At 38.5% G+C, this 17,942-nt stretch overlaps 1 long non-coding RNA gene across 4 annotated transcripts in view; it reads left to right on the top strand.

Annotated features, from left to right (window-relative positions):
• The first annotated feature begins 310 nt into the window (after positions 1-310).
• LOC148224350 (uncharacterized) overlaps positions 311-17,942 on the top strand; it is a 35,007-nt gene continuing 17,375 nt past the window's right edge. For 3 of the 4 annotated variants that reach the window (XR_015802425.1, XR_015802424.1, XR_015802427.1), the window contains exons 1-2: positions 311-383; positions 1,566-1,628. This is a non-coding gene — a long non-coding RNA (uncharacterized LOC148224350). The remainder of the gene's footprint in view (positions 384-1,565; positions 1,629-17,942) is intronic. The other variant, XR_015802426.1, reaches the window with a different exon arrangement.

The raw sequence follows: 17,942 nt of genomic DNA on the forward strand, positions 1-17,942 counted from the left end.
TTTCAGGTCTTTGTGGCTGAAAATTCTCCTGGACAAACGGAAGATAGGTTGCTGGTCTGTGCACATATGTGCTTGTGTTTCTTTCTTTAACATGGCCATACCTCAATTCTCAGCTTTCAGCACATAAATCAGTGTTTGCCAGCACTTCTATGAAGGTGTAAATAAAGGGGGCTTGATGACTCACTGCACAATGGCAACAACTGTAGTATTTCACAGGCAGAACCGCAGCTGCTCCCCACCTACCCTTGAATTGGCTCAATATATCCTGTCTGGGTGGATGTTATTGACTTGCCTCATTTGTCTGTCCGAACAGGTTCTCTTTGGAGAAGGAAATGGGGGAACCTAGAGCAGCCAGTCTGAAATTGCCCTTTCAAGATTCAAAAGTAAGTGCTCCAAACGCTCATTGCAAGTCCCTCTAAGTTATCCATCAGGCAGTGTATGCACCTCTCAGTTTTGTAGCTGGCTAGTGATTTGCACAGGAGCAGGAGGTAGCAGGGGCAAGCCCTGTTCCATAAACACAGTGAGGTGGTGGGGAGCTGCAGGAAAGTGAATGAGACTGAGCAGATGGAGGAGAGGCTCCAGGAAGCATTTCCCTATTGTGATACGCCGCTTTAGGGGACAGTGGCAGCCCTTGAACAGCTGGTTTGCTGTACTTGTTCAGGTGCCTTGCATATACATATATATATATATATATATTTGTACTCGCAGATACACATATTGCAGCCTACTGAGCCCTTACTAGTGGTAAACCAATAGGAGATAAATCCAAATGCACAAGAACCCTGACCATTTTCTAGTTTCATGAAGCAAGGATTTGTTTATCTATCCTTTATAATCTCTTAGTAGCAGAGAGTGAAATAGGAGGAAGGCAAAATTACAGCCTTTTCAAGATAATGTATAGGATGCTGTTGTGTAGAACTGTTTCTTACCTTTTTCTGCACAGAAGAAAACATGGCTCTTTACAAGAAAACTGTGGTTGGTTATCCTAAATTGCTGGAGCACTATATGCTGAGCATTCTGCTTCTCTCCTGATGGAGGAGTTAAATCAGACTAATTCATGCCCAGTTGTAATAATATATCCTGATAATGAAGCATTTGCTTCTGGCCTCAGATTACTGTTTTCATCACCCAGATACTTGCTCCTTTGCTGTGTATGTTCACACAGACCCCAAAATTAAGGTCTTTTTAACATTTGTGCATTTTTTAATACCTGGATATTCTTAACATTAAGATTGGCTTTTCATTGATCCCTACAAGCTGGAGCTAAAGAATTCATGATAAGACTCCTATGACTCCTGCCTAGCCTAATAAATGTGGGCTATGAGGCAATGCAATCTGCTGAAACACTGGAGCACATTTTAAACAGTCGTCATGGTGTAAATATTCCTAAATAGAAGTCCATGGTAATCTAATACAATACTGTGATCTGCAATATGGTAATTACAACTGTGACTTGACTCATTAATTTTGGTAACAGTTGTTAAGCAGCTCATTAGGTGGGTATCGAACAGCAGACGTCAATCTGGGGAGCCTCTCTAAACCTTCCAATATTTTTCTTTTCGCAGCAAGCAGCATAGCAAAGGAAGGAGGAGGCTGGACTTTGGGACTTCTGAGCTCCTGAATTCTGGGTACTTTGTGATCTTGACAAACACTGTTCTTGCTTTGTGAGCCAGAATTAGGCAAAGATATGGCAGTGTAACACATTTCAACTGCTGGGCTTGAAAAATTCCCCTTGGTTGCTCAAATCACTTTTATTTCAGCAGACCCTCCAGTTTCTACTGACAAACAGTGGGGATAACAGGGTATATTCCTTTATGAGACTGCACAGAACTGGTCTGTGTTTTCATTTTCTCATTTCGTATCACATTTAATGTTCTAAAAGAACGATTTTTGGTGCTTATTTGAATTAATTAAGCTAAAGTACATCAGTTGGAAATAAACAAGCATATATCTGTATGCTGGTTATGGTGAACAAGATCACAAAATTCACAAATATGAAAATTAAGCTGTCAATGGCAAGTGCATGAAGTATAGCATCTTGAACATATGCTTTAATCTCCCTGCTTCTGCATATTTCATCAATTTCCTGTTGGGTACTTTAAAAAATGGTGTGACAACCTCCAAGACTGACCAAAATTGGACAGTGCTGACTAGATAGCCACTCTGCACAGAGGAAATTAGATTTGACTTCAAGTATTTAGCTTTTCCTTGAGCAGATTACTCAAGGGAATTTGAATAGACTGTTCTGAAGCTGACTGACTACAAATAGCAATGCCAATACCAAGATGCAAGCCAACATTCAGCCACATTGTCCATGGATTTGCACATAGTTTAATCTTTGAACTTAATGAAGCCTGAGAGTTGTCAAACTTGTCTGCTCCTCCATTCTACAAAACCTGTCCAGTCAGGCACAAAAGTGGCAAAATCACTATCAGACTGTATATACAGTATGGAAGGAAAAGCTGAAGTCATTCAAAAGTTGTTACTAAAACCTCCCAGTCCAGCCCTGCTACGCTTCGATAGGAATAGTGGCAGAAGCTCAGCATCTGAGTAGTGTCTCCTGACCAGTATATCACAGGTAGCTTTCTGTTGGTGCATTTCCCTTCCTGTCTGCAGGAGAGGTGAGAGGTGTCAGTCTCTAGAAAACAAGAACCATCATGGTGTAGTTTTGTTTCAGAGCTGTACTGCAGCGAGAGATAGTTTCTCAGTTGTAAAAGTTTAATCTGCTTTCTTATTATTAGTCTTTCCTGTGATTATAAAATCTTATGCATTTCTTATTCCACATTATCAGCTCAAGAGAAACCCTGACTCTGACGTATAAAAACTTCCTTGCTAAGTAAATGATAATTTTCTGATATGCAGACCAATTAAACCAATGGTGCAATATAACTGCCTTTCAGGCATTTAAGTATTTTTAGCTCCTGAGTGACTGAGTAGATTGGATGGTGCTTTTCATCCACCTTTTTCCTTTCCTCTCCTTTAATCATCCTTATTTCATACTTGATAAACAACGATCCTGAATAACCCCACAGTGGCCATACTACTAGAAGCACTACTAGTGGCAGCATTTGAGTGACAAACACTGGTATGTTTATGCCAGATTTATGTTTAACTTAGAGACGAGAGATGTAAACTCCTTACTGTGAATCTGTCCAAGGTGTGGTCTGCTGAATCTTTGCAAACTGGGCTTAAGAGGCTACAGTGCCTCACTGAGGTAGTTGGAGAGTGCAACCATATAGGGTAGTTTTGGTGGTTTGGTGTTTTTTTATTTTTCCTGACATACTTTCTATTATTCAGCCACATATAGTAAGACTTTTAAAGGCCTTTTCTCCCTCCTGTCCCACTACCTCTCCCCCACGCCAAATACAATCTGGCTGCTGTTGAATATAAGCCTTCTCCCTTGGGTCACCTTCAGGCAGGAGCATCATTTTTTGTCTCTATCTTGCTGAGTGTCTGTCTATTTTCAAGCCTTACTGGCAAAACTCTCCTCCTCCACTCTTCAAATTTAATTCTGAAAAATAAATTTTAGTAGGATACTGCTTATATGAAATATGCTGCAAGTTGGTTCCACCTCCCCTAATGTGAGCTATCAAAAATTGATTGTCTATTCCAAGTTAGCTGTCCAGGTTCCTTCTGTAGTCAGTGGAGAGACAAATTATTTAGCTCATCAGAAACAAGTATTAGAGGACAAACTTCAAGTTATATATGGACTGGATAATACTGTGAAGAATTCTATTCCCTCTGACTTAACTGTATAACTAAGGTCCCAAAACACCTCAAAGTCAGTTTGGATCTAAATTCTGACAGCCCATCTGGTTTCTCAGTGTACAAGCAATCTTGCATTGTGCGAAGGAAGTTTTATTTGATGCCAAACTCAGCCAGCCTTTCTTATGTGGAATAAGCAATTTATTTTTCCTCTGGTTGCTGTTTTTCATTCATCCCTGAAAAGAGAAACTGCTGGATTTTGTAAGTGCTCCAACAGACAGTTGTCTAAAGTCCTGTAGGAGTGACACCACAGTTCAAGTGATAGCAGAAAGGCAAACACTTGATTGATCCTCGAAAGTGTTACTAACACTCACTTCCCTGTCTACCTCTTTCTGCATCATTCACTGTCACATATTTTTAGAGCAGAGCCCTTTTGCTCCTCCAGCTCTTGTGTGCCTTCTCTTTGCTGCATGAGCTGTTTGCCAGAGGTGGGAATTGAAAAGAAAAAATTCTTTAATTCTTTGCTAGAGCTTCACTTCTTATGGTTGCTGACTCCCTTAAAAAAAAAAAAAAAAAAAAAAAAAAAAAAAAAAAAAAGCTGCACTAAATAGAAGTTCGGTCTAGCTTTTAGGCAAACATAAACCCCCACAAATCTGAAAAAAGTTCCTCTGCTCAAAGAATCAAAAACTATTTCAAGCCTGGACAAACACAAAGCTGTTGACTCTTGTTTGAAGTAGGGCCAGTCTGTCATGGTCTAGTACTGGTGGCACTTTTGGTCCATGACTGGAGGCTGCTGGGTTGGATGGGGTGAGCCCTGGTGGCAGCTGCTAAATGTCTCATAGCATCAGAAAGGCAGAGATAGGGAAGAAGGAGAATGATGCAAGTCCTTAGAAGTGTTTGTTTTGCCTCAAAACTCCCATTTAATGTTTGTTTTCCTCTCCAATGAGGCGGATAACTGTGCAGTGAGTAAAGGAAACTGCCTTAGCATTTTTTACCTCTTTTACTGAACTCAGTCCCCCAAAGTATCTCCTATAGCACTTTTTATTTAGGAATGTCATTTTCTCCCGTTCTTTATTTCCTATGAAATCCTCTATGAGATACAGCACTTTTTCTCATCTTCAGATTTGGTTGCACCCCAGAGGCAAATTTTCTGAAAAATGTTTCTATCCATCAGTAAGCTACTGGAAAAGTTATAAGAAGAAAAAAAAATTAGGAATAAATTCTGCTTTGAGGGAGCAGATTTTGTCAGCTATTCCTGTTTTAAATAGTTTCAAAATATAGAAATTCTAATAAGCTGCTTCTTCATATAAGAAAAATTGCCATACACTGTAAAGCAGTTGAATTAGTTCATAAACTGGGTATGCCGTGTGTGGTTACTCAGTTACGACCCACTAGATACAATCAATAATTCTGCCCTATCATTGTACCATAACAATGTTGCCTAGGCATAAAGGGCTTACAAAATCCACATCTATTATGAGCTACTGTCTCCGTTTTTCTATTGCAATTCCTCACAATCTACTTTTTTATGTGTGTCAAGCCTCATCTGTGGGGGAAGAATAATTTAGAAGATCAGTAATGGGATGTGGAACATTTCACCTCCAGGTCACTTGTTTGAATCTAACCCTGGAGCAGTAGTGATTGAAAATCATTGCCATCTGATTGCTTTCTTTTGCTGGCCTAATGGATATGAACCGTTGGTCCTGGTCTACAGCGTAGAGGACGTGTGCCCACATCTGAAATCTTCCTTTGGAATGCAGTTAGCCTCTTTACACTCCCAGCAGAGACAGGACCTGGGTGGAATGGGTGATAGTGAATGAATTGCCTTACCTCCACGACCTGCAGTAGCCTTTTCATGTAAGTGAGATATTCTGGTAGAGTTATGGAGAAACTTTTATTCCCTACATGATACTCTGCTGAGAGGTAGCAAACCAAGCCTCCAAGTCAGATCATGTCCCGTGTTTTTTGAGTGCTTATCTTTCCAAAAGAGGAAAATATTTTAAGAGTGACTCTCCAGCCTCCACTACCAATCAAGAAAAAAATTCAGCAAAGATATAGGTGTCCCGAACAACATTAGAAAATGTGTGGGGATGAGTGAAGGCAGATAAGGAAAAAAAAAAGCAGAGGTGATGATTATACAGAAAAAAATAACAGAAGCCATTACATTATAAGCCTAAATTTTGTAACTTTACTAATATACCACAAATTGCCTATCAAAACTGGCCCTTTTAGGTTGGATTTGTAGTGATGAATCTCAGCTTCTCTCATTGATGCTGTTTGCCTATGATCCTTCTCTTGGCTTCCCTTCTTTTCTTTTGGATTGATCTACATGGTTGCTTGTTAGACACTGTCTGTAACTCACTGTCTGTAACCTGCAGAAGAGGTCTGTCCTTACACCAGAGAGGAGAACTGTTATTTTTAGAAGGCACTGTTTGGGATCCGTGAGGGCTTTCTGGGAATAAACCCTCTTCTATACTATAAACTATACCTCTCTACTATGTTACCTGAGCTGGCTCAAGGGGCAGATGGGCATGACAATGCACATAGCTCTGACTATGATGCTGGTGCCTCCTTTCTTCTGTCTTGTTGTCATGAGGCACCTCAAGTGCAGAAGCTACAAAGCTGTATTTCTCAGTGCTGCCTCAGCTCATATATAGTTCTCCTTTCATAGGTGATGTTTTTTTTTCTCAGGACAGGAGATCAATCAGACAGTGCAAGGACTACTCTTTTTATTTTATTCCACAAGACCAGACAAAACAAAATCAGATTAAATCTGTGAAGCACAAGCAGAGGAACAGAGGGTTTGTTATTACTCTAACCACAAAGACCTGCCTTAATCACAGAGCTTTTCTTAATTCTTCCTGTGATCTGCTTAGGTAAAATCTTTATGAATTAGTATGAGTAATGACAAATCTGAAAGCTAAGGTGAGACTTCAAAATTTGGCCCTATATGATTTTGGGCATTAATTTGTTTGTTTTGTAATGCAGGTCCTCACATTTCAGTACAAAGCAGTGTGCAATACCAATGCAGGAGAAAAAAAACAATGAAAAACTAGGACTGTACTGCTGCCCTCCAGGAGCCAGTAAGAATAATGTCTTAGATTATAAGAAAGGGCAGTAGCAATATCACCAGTGCAAAATACAAGTAACAATTTCTGGCTCCTTTATCACTGACTTTTTCTTCTTTTTCTTCTTTTTTTTTTTTTTTTTTTTTTGGCCAATTTAAGATCAAGATCTTAGAAAGAATTACATTCTGTCTTAGGGGAAACTGACAGAAACACATTTTCAATTACCAGCGGGTGACAACAGAACAACAATGTTGGTGCTTTTTTAAACAAGGTTATTTCTTGGTTTACAGTGGTGACTATTTATAAATGACTGAACAAGATTCTCTTACAAATGATCTTACTTTTTAAAAAAGAAATGCCCTCATTTGAGGAATGGAGATGTTCAATTTATATCATATACTCTGTTTTAAAGGGCAAGGGGTCTTTGTGCACAGAATAGTTGCAGTAAAAATATTTTGAATTGATCCATTCTTTAAATAAAATCTGGCTGTGTGATGGGGTCTTTTCTGCCAGCTCTTTACATGGACACTGCATCCTGCCAGACTTCAGTGACCCCCATCTGGGTTCTGTCCTGTGTGAACAGGGTCCTGAAAGAGAGAGTGGTATGGTCTGTAAATCGCCACCTTTTTGATGGTAGAACAATGCTCTACTGTGCAACCACAGGAATCAGCAGGGACATAAACTCGCTTACAGATAACACACATTAGTGTGCTATCGTTAAGGAGAATAAAGAAATGTTGCAGTTTTTCTATGCGCTGAAATGTATGCTTTCAGTGAGCTAAGCGGGGGGGAAGAAAGGTAGTAGCTCTTGTTTCTATGAGATTATAATGAAGAAAGAAACGTTACTACACTATTCCCTCTTAAATATTTATCTTATTTCAGCTTTGTCAATATATAAGACCAGAATTGTACAAGAAGATGACCTGGAACAAGCACCTTTTTGATGGCTAAGCACAGTTCAGCAGTGCTGGAAATGAATACATTACACAGATGCAGGAGTCAGAAAATGATCCAAGCACAAGGCAGCCTGACTCCCACATAATGGGGCAGTTTGTGGGGTTATAAAACAGGTGATGTATAAATGAAACCAATATAACAGCCCTTGGTATGTAAAGGAGCCACATAAACATGGCAGGCAGTGTGGTACCTGGGAGCTGGAAGCTGGGTATCAGTAAAGTAACAAAGTAGAGCCCACAACAGATGCATTCTGATTTGACATATATTGATACAATCCTAAACCTGGCTGGCATCAATACTGAAGCTGTATCCATTTATATTAGAATGATAGCCCTGACAAATGCTAGGCCTTTCCGGTTTTGGTTTAGTGAATTTTTACAGATCTGGAAGTGCTATGGTCATGCATGTTTGCTCTGAAGTCCCGAATGGAAGGGATGACAGTCCCGTTGAAATCTCTGGGCAATAACAGAAGGCTGGAAGGAGTGATCTGATGCTGAAGTCTGCCATTGAACACCCAGCCTGGAAGATCAGGTGTGATGAAAGATTTGGTGTTGATGGAGGCCTTTAAATACCCAAGCATCTTTTAGAAAGCTGGTATGGTGACAAACAGCTTGTCAAGCAGTTCCTATCCTACCTTCAAAGAACTTAACAGAAATTCATTGCAGAAAGGCAGCTTGTGTGAGAACAGTTGTGAAGTAACAGAGGGCACAATTCTTAGGAATAAAAAGTGAGAGAAAGAAGAATAAACCTAAAAGACTACAGAAGAAACATGACCTTGGCAAAAATAACCTAAAAAAGAAAGGGGTCTCCCTGGGGACAATCAGCTTGACATGTGTAAAAGATCTCATTCTGAAGAAGAATAAACAGTGCCTCACATTCTCTCTGAATAGGACAATGGGAAATAAGTTTCAGTTGCATAAAATTTTAAAATCTGTGGAGACACTTATACCCTCAAATGGATTGCTTAGGGTGGATAGGGGACTTCTCTCTTGGGGTAGTTTCCAGGGACAGGTTGGACAAAGTATTATGAACAGTTCAAGTACAGCTGGTATTGCATGGAAGTCATGGAGTGGGGAAGGCTTTCCCCATGATGAGGAAATTCTTCTTAGAAGAAAGATGAAATTTGAGATGACTCAAAAAATAGACTTCAAGGGAAAAAAATGTTTTGTCATTAAAGTCTTCTAAAAATCTTCCAATTTCCTCACTGTTCAAGATGAAAACTTTACTTACATAAAATTATGCAAATCTTAATTTTTCTTTCTGGTTCATTTAACTATTTCAAAAACATCTAATTGGGTTAGATATCTTTCCTATATAAGTAGTTTTTGCCTCAAAGCTTTTTTACACACCTCTCATATATTAGTCATTTTCCAAAGAGTAGTTTTTCTTTTCTGTCTTGCTCTTTCTTATACAACAGATATCTTTTAAATTAGTCTAGCACAACAAATTCTGTAGTTGAGCAGCTTGTAAATTGTCACTGCTCTTTCAGCAATGGGGAAACATTTTAAAATTGGGTAAGAAAAAGCCCTTTGCCTCCACTGAATGTGAGAAATTTAAAGAAACTGAATTTTAGATTGTTGTTAATAGGAATAACAATTAACATTTAAAATGTTATTGAATATTATGTACTATAACTGATCTGGAGAGATTTTCCTTTAAAGCCCCTGTTTTGGACAAAACAAACCTTGCAATTATCAGAAATAGGAAGAATGCTAAATAAAACAAACAACCCCACAATTTCTCTCCTTTATGAGCAATAATGTCAAATCCCAAAAAGGCTAAAAGGTTACGCTTACTCCATGGCCTTCCCAGGATTCACTCTATTACTGAATTACGCTTTCTGCTCAGAAAACCACCTCCCAAATCTCAGATAAAATAGAAATTACCATCAGTGAAAGAAAATCTTAGTTAAAATCCATGACCTTAATACTGTCAGCAGACAAATCTGTGCCAGTTACACTTCATTTCTTCCCCTGCAAGATCTATTCCAAAGGGGCTGAAATGCTTAAATTTTTCTCTGGACTTAAAATTTTCAGCTCAGTTTATATGTATACCTCCTCCCCACAGCCATTGTGCTTGCTGTTGAGCTTGAGAAGACATGAAACATTTTCCCTGGCACCTGCAATAGTCCTGGGATCCCTCTTTAAAGCCAAAATTATATATTCACAGTAGGAGGACTGGTTCAGATAATCACAGGTCCAGAGGCCTGGACTGCTACTTAGGCTGGAAATACCAGAAGATTAGTTTTTTCCAGTGCTGTTTCCCTAATCTTGTTTCTGGACTATGATGGAAAAAGGCACACAAGAAATACTTTACAGTCAGGCAGAAGAGTCTAGGGGAGAGAATGGACTCTGCATATTTTAGAAAAGACCTTATTTTAGACTTAGTTTTATACAATAGTGAAAACTTATGTCTGAATAAAGTTAGTTGCCTCTTTTTCAAACTGTAGAAAGTCACACAAAATTTATTGCCAGTAACTTGCAGATATTGTCCTGTGGATAAGTATCTCCCATAATAGTTATTCAATATATTTTACTATATGGAAGCTAAGCATGTGTTTAGTTTGCAGAGAAAGACTTGTGGTGTTTTTGGTTTTTTGTTGCTGTGTTGCTTGGATTTTGTTTCCTTTTTTTTTTTTTTTTTTTTTGGCAGGGGGAGGTAGGAAGGTAGGAAAGGGCTTGTTTCTGTGGAGAAAGCAGACTAAACCAGAATAGCTGCATTGGCTGCATTTCAATTAGAAGATACAGTACATTATTTACATGTAGTGATGGGTTGACCTTGGTCATCTGCCAGCCACCCTTTCAGCCACTTTCTTGCTCTCTCTCATCAAGAAGATGGAGGAGAAAATTATGGAAAGTCTCCTGACTTGAGATAAAGACAGGTAATTTATCAATTACCATCACAGGCAAAATGGAATTGACTTGCAGAAAGTATCACTACATGTCTATTGGGTGTAGGTGGCCAAGTCTTTATGATGGGGAGCTGTATCTAGCACAGTGTAGCCGTAAAGACCCTCCCCATGCTCCCTCTGCCTTCCCATTCCCAACACCTGGCTGGCCTCATCCAACACACATGCACTTGCAAAGTGTCCCCTAGCAGAGACACTGGAAGTGTCTTTACAATGAAGGTCCTTGAGCCCAAATTATGTTTTATGGACTTGATTGTGTTTTGAGCTCATGGCCAAGGAGTGGCAAAACCACCATTGGTCAGCATGATGCTGTGTTATTTAATTCACTCTATTGGGGTGTCTGAGGTTTTCTTCCTTTTTTTTTTTTAATATTTAGTCTGCCACTGAAATATGCATGAAAATATGACGGTGAGATGTAACAAATGAGCAATGACAAAAGATCTGTTAATGCAAACAACATAGGGCAGGCACAGAAGACAGGGGAGATACAGAGGAATGACCAGGCTGGCAGGCTGCATTATGGCCATGAAAAATGGAAATATACCTTTTAAGTGAAATTAAGGCTTCTTCTCATATTTTTTTTGTAGACATCATTTATGTGATTTCTTTCAGCAGCTCAACTGGCTTAAATATCTACTTCAAAATTTCTATAACTCCAAACCTGCAGTCTGAAGTTTCCACCAGTGCAATGGAGCCACTAAATCAGACCTTATTTTCTCCAGATGTTGAGCATCTGTCATTCTTAATTAAGGAACAGGAGTTAGTGCTGTGGAAAAGCATGCGCTTTTAAAGGTGACTTGCAGTGGGATGGAAAACTGGAATTTTGCCCTCTCTTCTTCTTCATGATGTGAAAGAAAAGCTAGAGAACTTTCTCCTTTTGAGGTTGAGTTTATTTTATTTAAGTGATGTGCTTAGAAGTATCAGGAATATAAAATCAGATATTTCCTGGTTTTGCTAGGGGACTTTTTGGAGGCTTCATCTCCACATATTATTTATTTGTCCTGAGGTATGGCTGAGCAGGGATCAGTGCTGCACTGCACATATGTGATTTGTGCAGCATCTGGCACAATCTTTATTTGCTCTTAAAAGCTCTGTGGGTTTTAAATCTTAAACAAAGGAGTGTTTTCTCACAAGTTTTTTTAGGTAGAGCTGTTGAATTAGAGTGTTTGATTTAAGAAAGGGAAACAAAATTCCTTCTCCATTTCATCAGTGTGGGCAGAAAATATTTTGGCTTGGCCTTACATGGTTAACCTGGGAAACATTCAGTATATCATAGTTTATGGTTAAAATGTTTTATATAAATGTTTTTAGAATTGTGAACATAACAGACTTTCAAATATTTGGTTTACATTAGTGAACTTTCTCTAAATAGAAGGTGGTAGTCAATAATGGAAAAGATACTTTAATTCTTCAGCCTCAATAAAACTAAATATTTTGGACAATATATTTAGATTGGTTGGAATATTTCAATTCCCATTACGTTTTCAGGTTTTTTTTGCTGCCATAACAAGATAGATTTTTCTCCTGGTTTTAAAGGTTTCCTATTAGAAATTATAAATGAACTATTGCATGAAATATGGATTACAATTCTGAATTCTAGAAATAAAAAATGAAGGCCCAAAACAAAACATGTGAATTTAAAAATTAGCAAATATTCGGGGACCTTTATAAGATTTGTAGCAAAGGAACACAAACAGAAACATATTGATTCTGTTTTCATTTGTAGGGTACTTCTGAAAGAAATTTAAGTCAACTTTTTAAGTTGGAATCTATCCTTTGGAGCTTGGTTTCTCTTCCACTCTCTTGGTACTTCTGGCTACTCTGAAAGACTTAATTGTGCAGAGACAAGCTAACTTTTTCAGCTGAGTCAGAGGCACCCATAAAATCTGAGCAGTTCGAATCAGATGGGGAAAATGTAAACAGACTCAATCATGCATGAAAGCTTTCTCACAGTATGAAAACGTAGAATATAATTTGAGAGTTTCAGAAGTGCAAAAACTTGTATTGTTTGCATGGTGAGACCAGGGTTAATAAAAGAGGTGCTGAAGCAGAAAGCTGGCTTCCACAGACACGAGGAGCAGAGCATGAAGGTTTTTTTCACTGAACAAGGATTAATCAAGCATCTTTGACAGTTTAAAAAGACACTTCATGCAAGGAAGTGTTAGTATCTTTTCATCTGTAAGGAAAAGATGATCCACAAAATCACTAAGGCAACTTTCCTGGCCCTGTATGCTCAGCTGCCCTTGATTTCATAAGAAAACAAAAGCATGGAAGAAAAGACAGAACTGACTTTTGTAGATAAATTTATGGGCTAATGTTTTACTTTTGCTCTGGCTTAGGAGTGGAGTGGAAGGATGTACTAGATTATTTTGTACTATGATATTTTAAACAGTAGCCAGAAGCTTTAAACAGATTAGTGCAGCACAGAGTTCATTTTCCAAACTTGGTCTTTTATCTTACAGACTGGAAGCCTTTGTTAAACTGAATTATTTCATTTTTCTTCTTGCTTTGGACCACATGTAATTGTAATGAGAATGAATCCTGAAAAATGTAGCATTAGAATGGTGTAGTGAAGGTCCAAAACCCAAGAGGTTTTTATATGTAGCTAATATGCTTCCTATTAACACGTCAATAGTGATCCTTCATTCCTGCAAGCACATGTTCTGTAGTTTCTTTTTGATCAGCATTTGAGTTGGAAACTCTGCCTACATTGTCAGGGGTTCTTTAGATATTGTGAGAGGATATAAAGACCCCATTATCTCTTACTTCTCTTCAATTTTTTCGGGATACTTTTATCTTAAAGGATTATCTTAAAAATGCCTATTTTCTTAGAATAGCTCAGTCTCGATTTTTGTATAACCTGTGTTTAAAGAACATTACAGCTTTTCACTTTAAAAAACAAGCAGGCAGGAAAATATTAGTAGTTGTGGCATTCCGTCTAGTTAGGTGTGACTAAACCTCAAACTAACAACGGGCTTTAACATGTTGTGTGCGATTTACAGAAAATAAAATTAAACTCTGATGGATCTTCTTCACACTGAGGTAAAAAAAAACAAAAAACAAAAACAAAACCACAGCTTTACTGAGAAAAAAATGGAGTGTGAGCTGAAAACTACAGCTTTTTTGATTTTCAAGATAAAAAGTAGATCTGAATAGGGAAATTGGCTCTTCCAAGACCTCCTCTTTGTATGAAAGGGAGCGATATTAGAGAGGCTTTAAGGATTTCACATTCACACAGTTGTGAAACAGCTGATTCAAGGTGCACCACAGTGAAGCACATTGATCATTAGAGAAATGCAGATTAGAGAAATGAACAGATTTTCAAAGAAACTATGAAAACGAAAAACCTTCTTCTACATTCAAAAGCCCCAAAGCTCCCACCTCTGGGGATATTGAGGCAAGAAATACTACACAGCAAGCCCTAGGAAACAGTGTGACCAAGGGAATGATGTTAAGGGTATTGTAGAACTGGACTTTTACAGTCTGCAATCAGGAACTTCCTCTTGCCTTGCTGGAAGTAACACTCTTTTTCATTTTTAACCTTGTTTATTTTAAACAAATTATTTCAATATACCTGACAAATTGTCATGCTTTTTAATTTCCCTTGAGTTAACATAAGGTAATGTTGTAGACAAAGGCTTTTATTTTTTGAGATCCAGGCAAACTTGAGGGCCTGCTAGAAAGGATTTGAGATCTGGTGATGTCAGCTGTCAGGATGTAGGGGACAAAGGCCCTCTCAGGAGTTCCCTGTGTCCTAAAAAAGGAGGCCTGAAGTGATGGGAGAACCTGTGGCTTCAGAAGCAACATATTCTTGTGCAGATGGTGTACTTAAACAGGAACGCTTATAAATAATGGTGGCAGCTTGAATTTTCCTTCTTCTCTTGTGCCTTTTGACAAGTCTCTGAAGTTGTAAAGGTGATCATTATTTAAGGATGTGTGCTCCCCTTAAGCTCACAGGTTTTCTTGCACAGAGCTCACTGAAAGTCAGGATGTTTGGGTTTTTTCCAGAAGCCTCAAGGCTGTATTCATTTATGGAATAAAACCGGAGAACAGGCATAATTTCCTTCAGTGAAGAAGATCCAAGGAGTTAATCAGAGATGAGCTTTTTGCATTATTGACAAAGCAGAATTGTGCCTTATTGGTCCACTCTGAGGCAACTGGTTCTGACTTGGTGTCTCCAGCACTCTGCAGCTTTCCAGAGGACAGGAAATCTTCTCTGCAGTGGGCAACATGTGAAATGAGCCAGTGGGGGTGAAAGTTTCATCCCAACTCCCTGATTAGATATTGGTTGACTTAGTTGAGTATGGAGCTTTAATGGAGCTCACACAACTGGTAGAAGACTGTTTTTGCATGAGCTGCATCCTACAAAAACTCGGTGTGAATTTTGCTTCAGGAATTACATTACATTCTCAGACTAATCATGTAATGTTTCTTGAGAATACTTCTTTTCTCATAGTTTTCTAAACCAACAGGGGGCTTGAACAAAAAGCCTTTAATCACTAGCTATGTCTATATAGTTTAAAGAAACCTGTAATAGACAGTTTGAAACCATATTATGCAATGTTGTAAAAATCAGTGCTGGACACACTTATGAAATTTTAATCTAAAACCAATATTTGCTTAAACAGACTTCATGCTGGTATCTTTTTAAGTATTTTCTTTGCAGGTCTTGTAATACTTAGAAGACAGTGAAAAATTCATTTGATTTTGAACAAAATATCGTAAGAATGTACCTTTTGTACAAGGAAATAAACAGCTAAATCAGAGTAATAAGTAAACTGAGCTATTCTACATAGATGAATGTAATCAGTTGATATCATTAAAAGTCAAGTTAAAGTATTGGAGAGGGATACACAATATAATTTCATGTCAAGAAATGATTGCACAAACTGTCCATTAAGTGCCTATAGGAATGCATTAACATTTTTCAGTTTAACCTTCATAACCTTGATAACAAGCCAGAAACAGTTAATTCCACTTCTCTGCCCTTTTTTATTAAAAAGACAAATGAACATGAACACAGAATACTCTAGTAATTTTACATACCCTAAAAAGGTCCCTTTTTCTCCATGAATGTAGAAATTCTGATCTTAGTACCTCTTATTTGTGCACCTATATAGTTTCATCCACTTCAGGGCAGCTTCTTGCGAGCCTTCATTTAATCATGTAGAAAATTAGGAGTAATTTTTATTCATTCTGAGGACCACAACCTTGAGGGTAATAAGGGAAATCATTGTCCTTTAGTTTTTTATTAAGAACACAGGTTATATCCACTCTTCTTGATGACAGCAGCCAAGGCCAAAGACAGAGAAGAAAAATCATACAAGTGAAACTGCATCTGTCTTATTTACAATAGGAAAATAGCTTTTTTTTTTTTGTGAGAATATTCTCCCTTTGACAGCGGAAGCTTAAAAGATTTTTCAGTTTCCCGTTCTTTACAATTATTTTAGGGATGGATCCTAGCCGCTTTACCTGCTCCTAAAGGAACTCTGCTTTGATAAAACATGCAAAAGATCAGTCTTGAAATTCAAAACCTAAACAGTTTAAAATAATCAGGGTATATTGACTTATGGCAGGTGCTTTCCCAGCACTGCTCTCACAGCAGACTCCTGCTCTTACATCATCTTGCCAGTGAAGATTTACCCTTCTTGCCCATTTATTCCTCCCCTGGGTGCTGGATTCAATAGAAATAAAAAAATAAGTCTTCATTAGCAATTCTGCAAGAGCCTTTGATCAGATGTCTCATTTAGGGGAAGAAAGGAAGAGTGGAAGGAGAAGGCCACATGGTTATTGCTCCTCGTTACTGCTGGCTGTTCTCTCCAGCCTTCCTGTTTCCGATGCTGACATGTCAAAAATCTCTAGAGGTGTCAGTGTTTTTAAAATGAATACACAGTTTCACTTCTCATTTGTGCCTTGATTCTTTAGAAAAGAACAAACTGTGCTTCAATCTCTATCTAATTTTTGCTGGATGCAGTGTGGATGCATCCCTTCTTTAGACACAGAAAGTCTAAATTACTGACAGTTGTTGTTTCCTGTTATGCAAATATCGCCTCAGTTATTACAGTTGTGTGGGGATGTGCACATGAACTTTGGTAGAGAGACCAGCTCTAGCAGAGGCAATGATTCCCTCACCCACCATCTCAGTTTGTGTGCTTTGGGTTAGCAATAGCTGCCTACCCCTGAAAGGGATAGGTCCAGTTTTTCTTATTTCTGAGGCGAAATCTTCACTTTGATCTAAATCTTTTCTACTGAAAAAGGACCACAGTGACTAAAGGAAGTGAGAAAGCTCTGGTTTCTGCCACTGAAGGTTCACAGCAAGAGACCTCACACAACCATCCTATAAAACTGTCCCCAGAGGATCTGTTTGCTAACAGTTGTTAGGAGTGGAGTGTGGAGGGCACTGAACCCCTCTCAGTGCTCCAGCACTGATTTTGCCACAGACCCATGCCAGATTACCATTACAGACCATGCAGTGCTAGAGAATGTTCTGGATTCTTGGAAGAGCTGGGAGCAAAGTTGTCTGGCAGCCACTCTTGCCTATTTTCTGTCTTCCAGTTCTATGGATTAAAGCAATGAAGTCTGGACTAGGAAGGCAACTTCTGCTTCCAGAACACTGACAAAATATTGGAAAAGAGAAACAAATTGGAATAGTCCATTATTAACCTGTTTTTTCCCACCTCACCATTTCTCTTCACTTTTCTGCAATGGCCATGGACTATTCCTCCTGAAATTTCTGCTTACCAACATTCTTTTACCTGTGCATGTTGTAAAAAATCCATCCAGTATTGTGTCTAGCATTGCATACAGACACTTTCCCTTCTCGATTTACCTTGTTCAATTTTACAACAGTAAATAGCATGATCTTATTTCTATTCTAGTGTCTCCAATGCAAAGAGCTCTCTGCTCTTTGCTCTAGCCTGACAAGTCAGGTTTTGTATGCAGACCAAACTGACTAGAGATTTTCATCCTGACTTTAGCTAACAAAGCATAAAAGAGACAAGGCTCATATATTCTTACAATTCCCACACTGGTCATATAAAATACAAATTACAGACATGACAGATTAACTTTATCCTGTTACATCAATTGGGGATGTAGAAAAATTTTGCCACTGGCCGCATGACTGGTATGTTTTATCCTTTCTCCAGCTCAGCAGCTCTGTTTTCCATTTGGATAGTCTCTGCCCTACAGAGCATATAGTTTGCTACACCATTGTGCTGTTTAGTCACAAGCATAATCATCTCAAAGTTTATTAATAGCCTGCAGTGACTTTGCATTGGAGGGAGGAGCTTATCTTAGAGCAT

Source organism: Sturnus vulgaris, chromosome 3, assembly GCF_052056855.1.
Source record: "Sturnus vulgaris isolate bStuVul1 chromosome 3, bStuVul1.hap1, whole genome shotgun sequence".
Taxonomy (NCBI): domain Eukaryota; kingdom Metazoa; phylum Chordata; class Aves; order Passeriformes; family Sturnidae; genus Sturnus; species Sturnus vulgaris.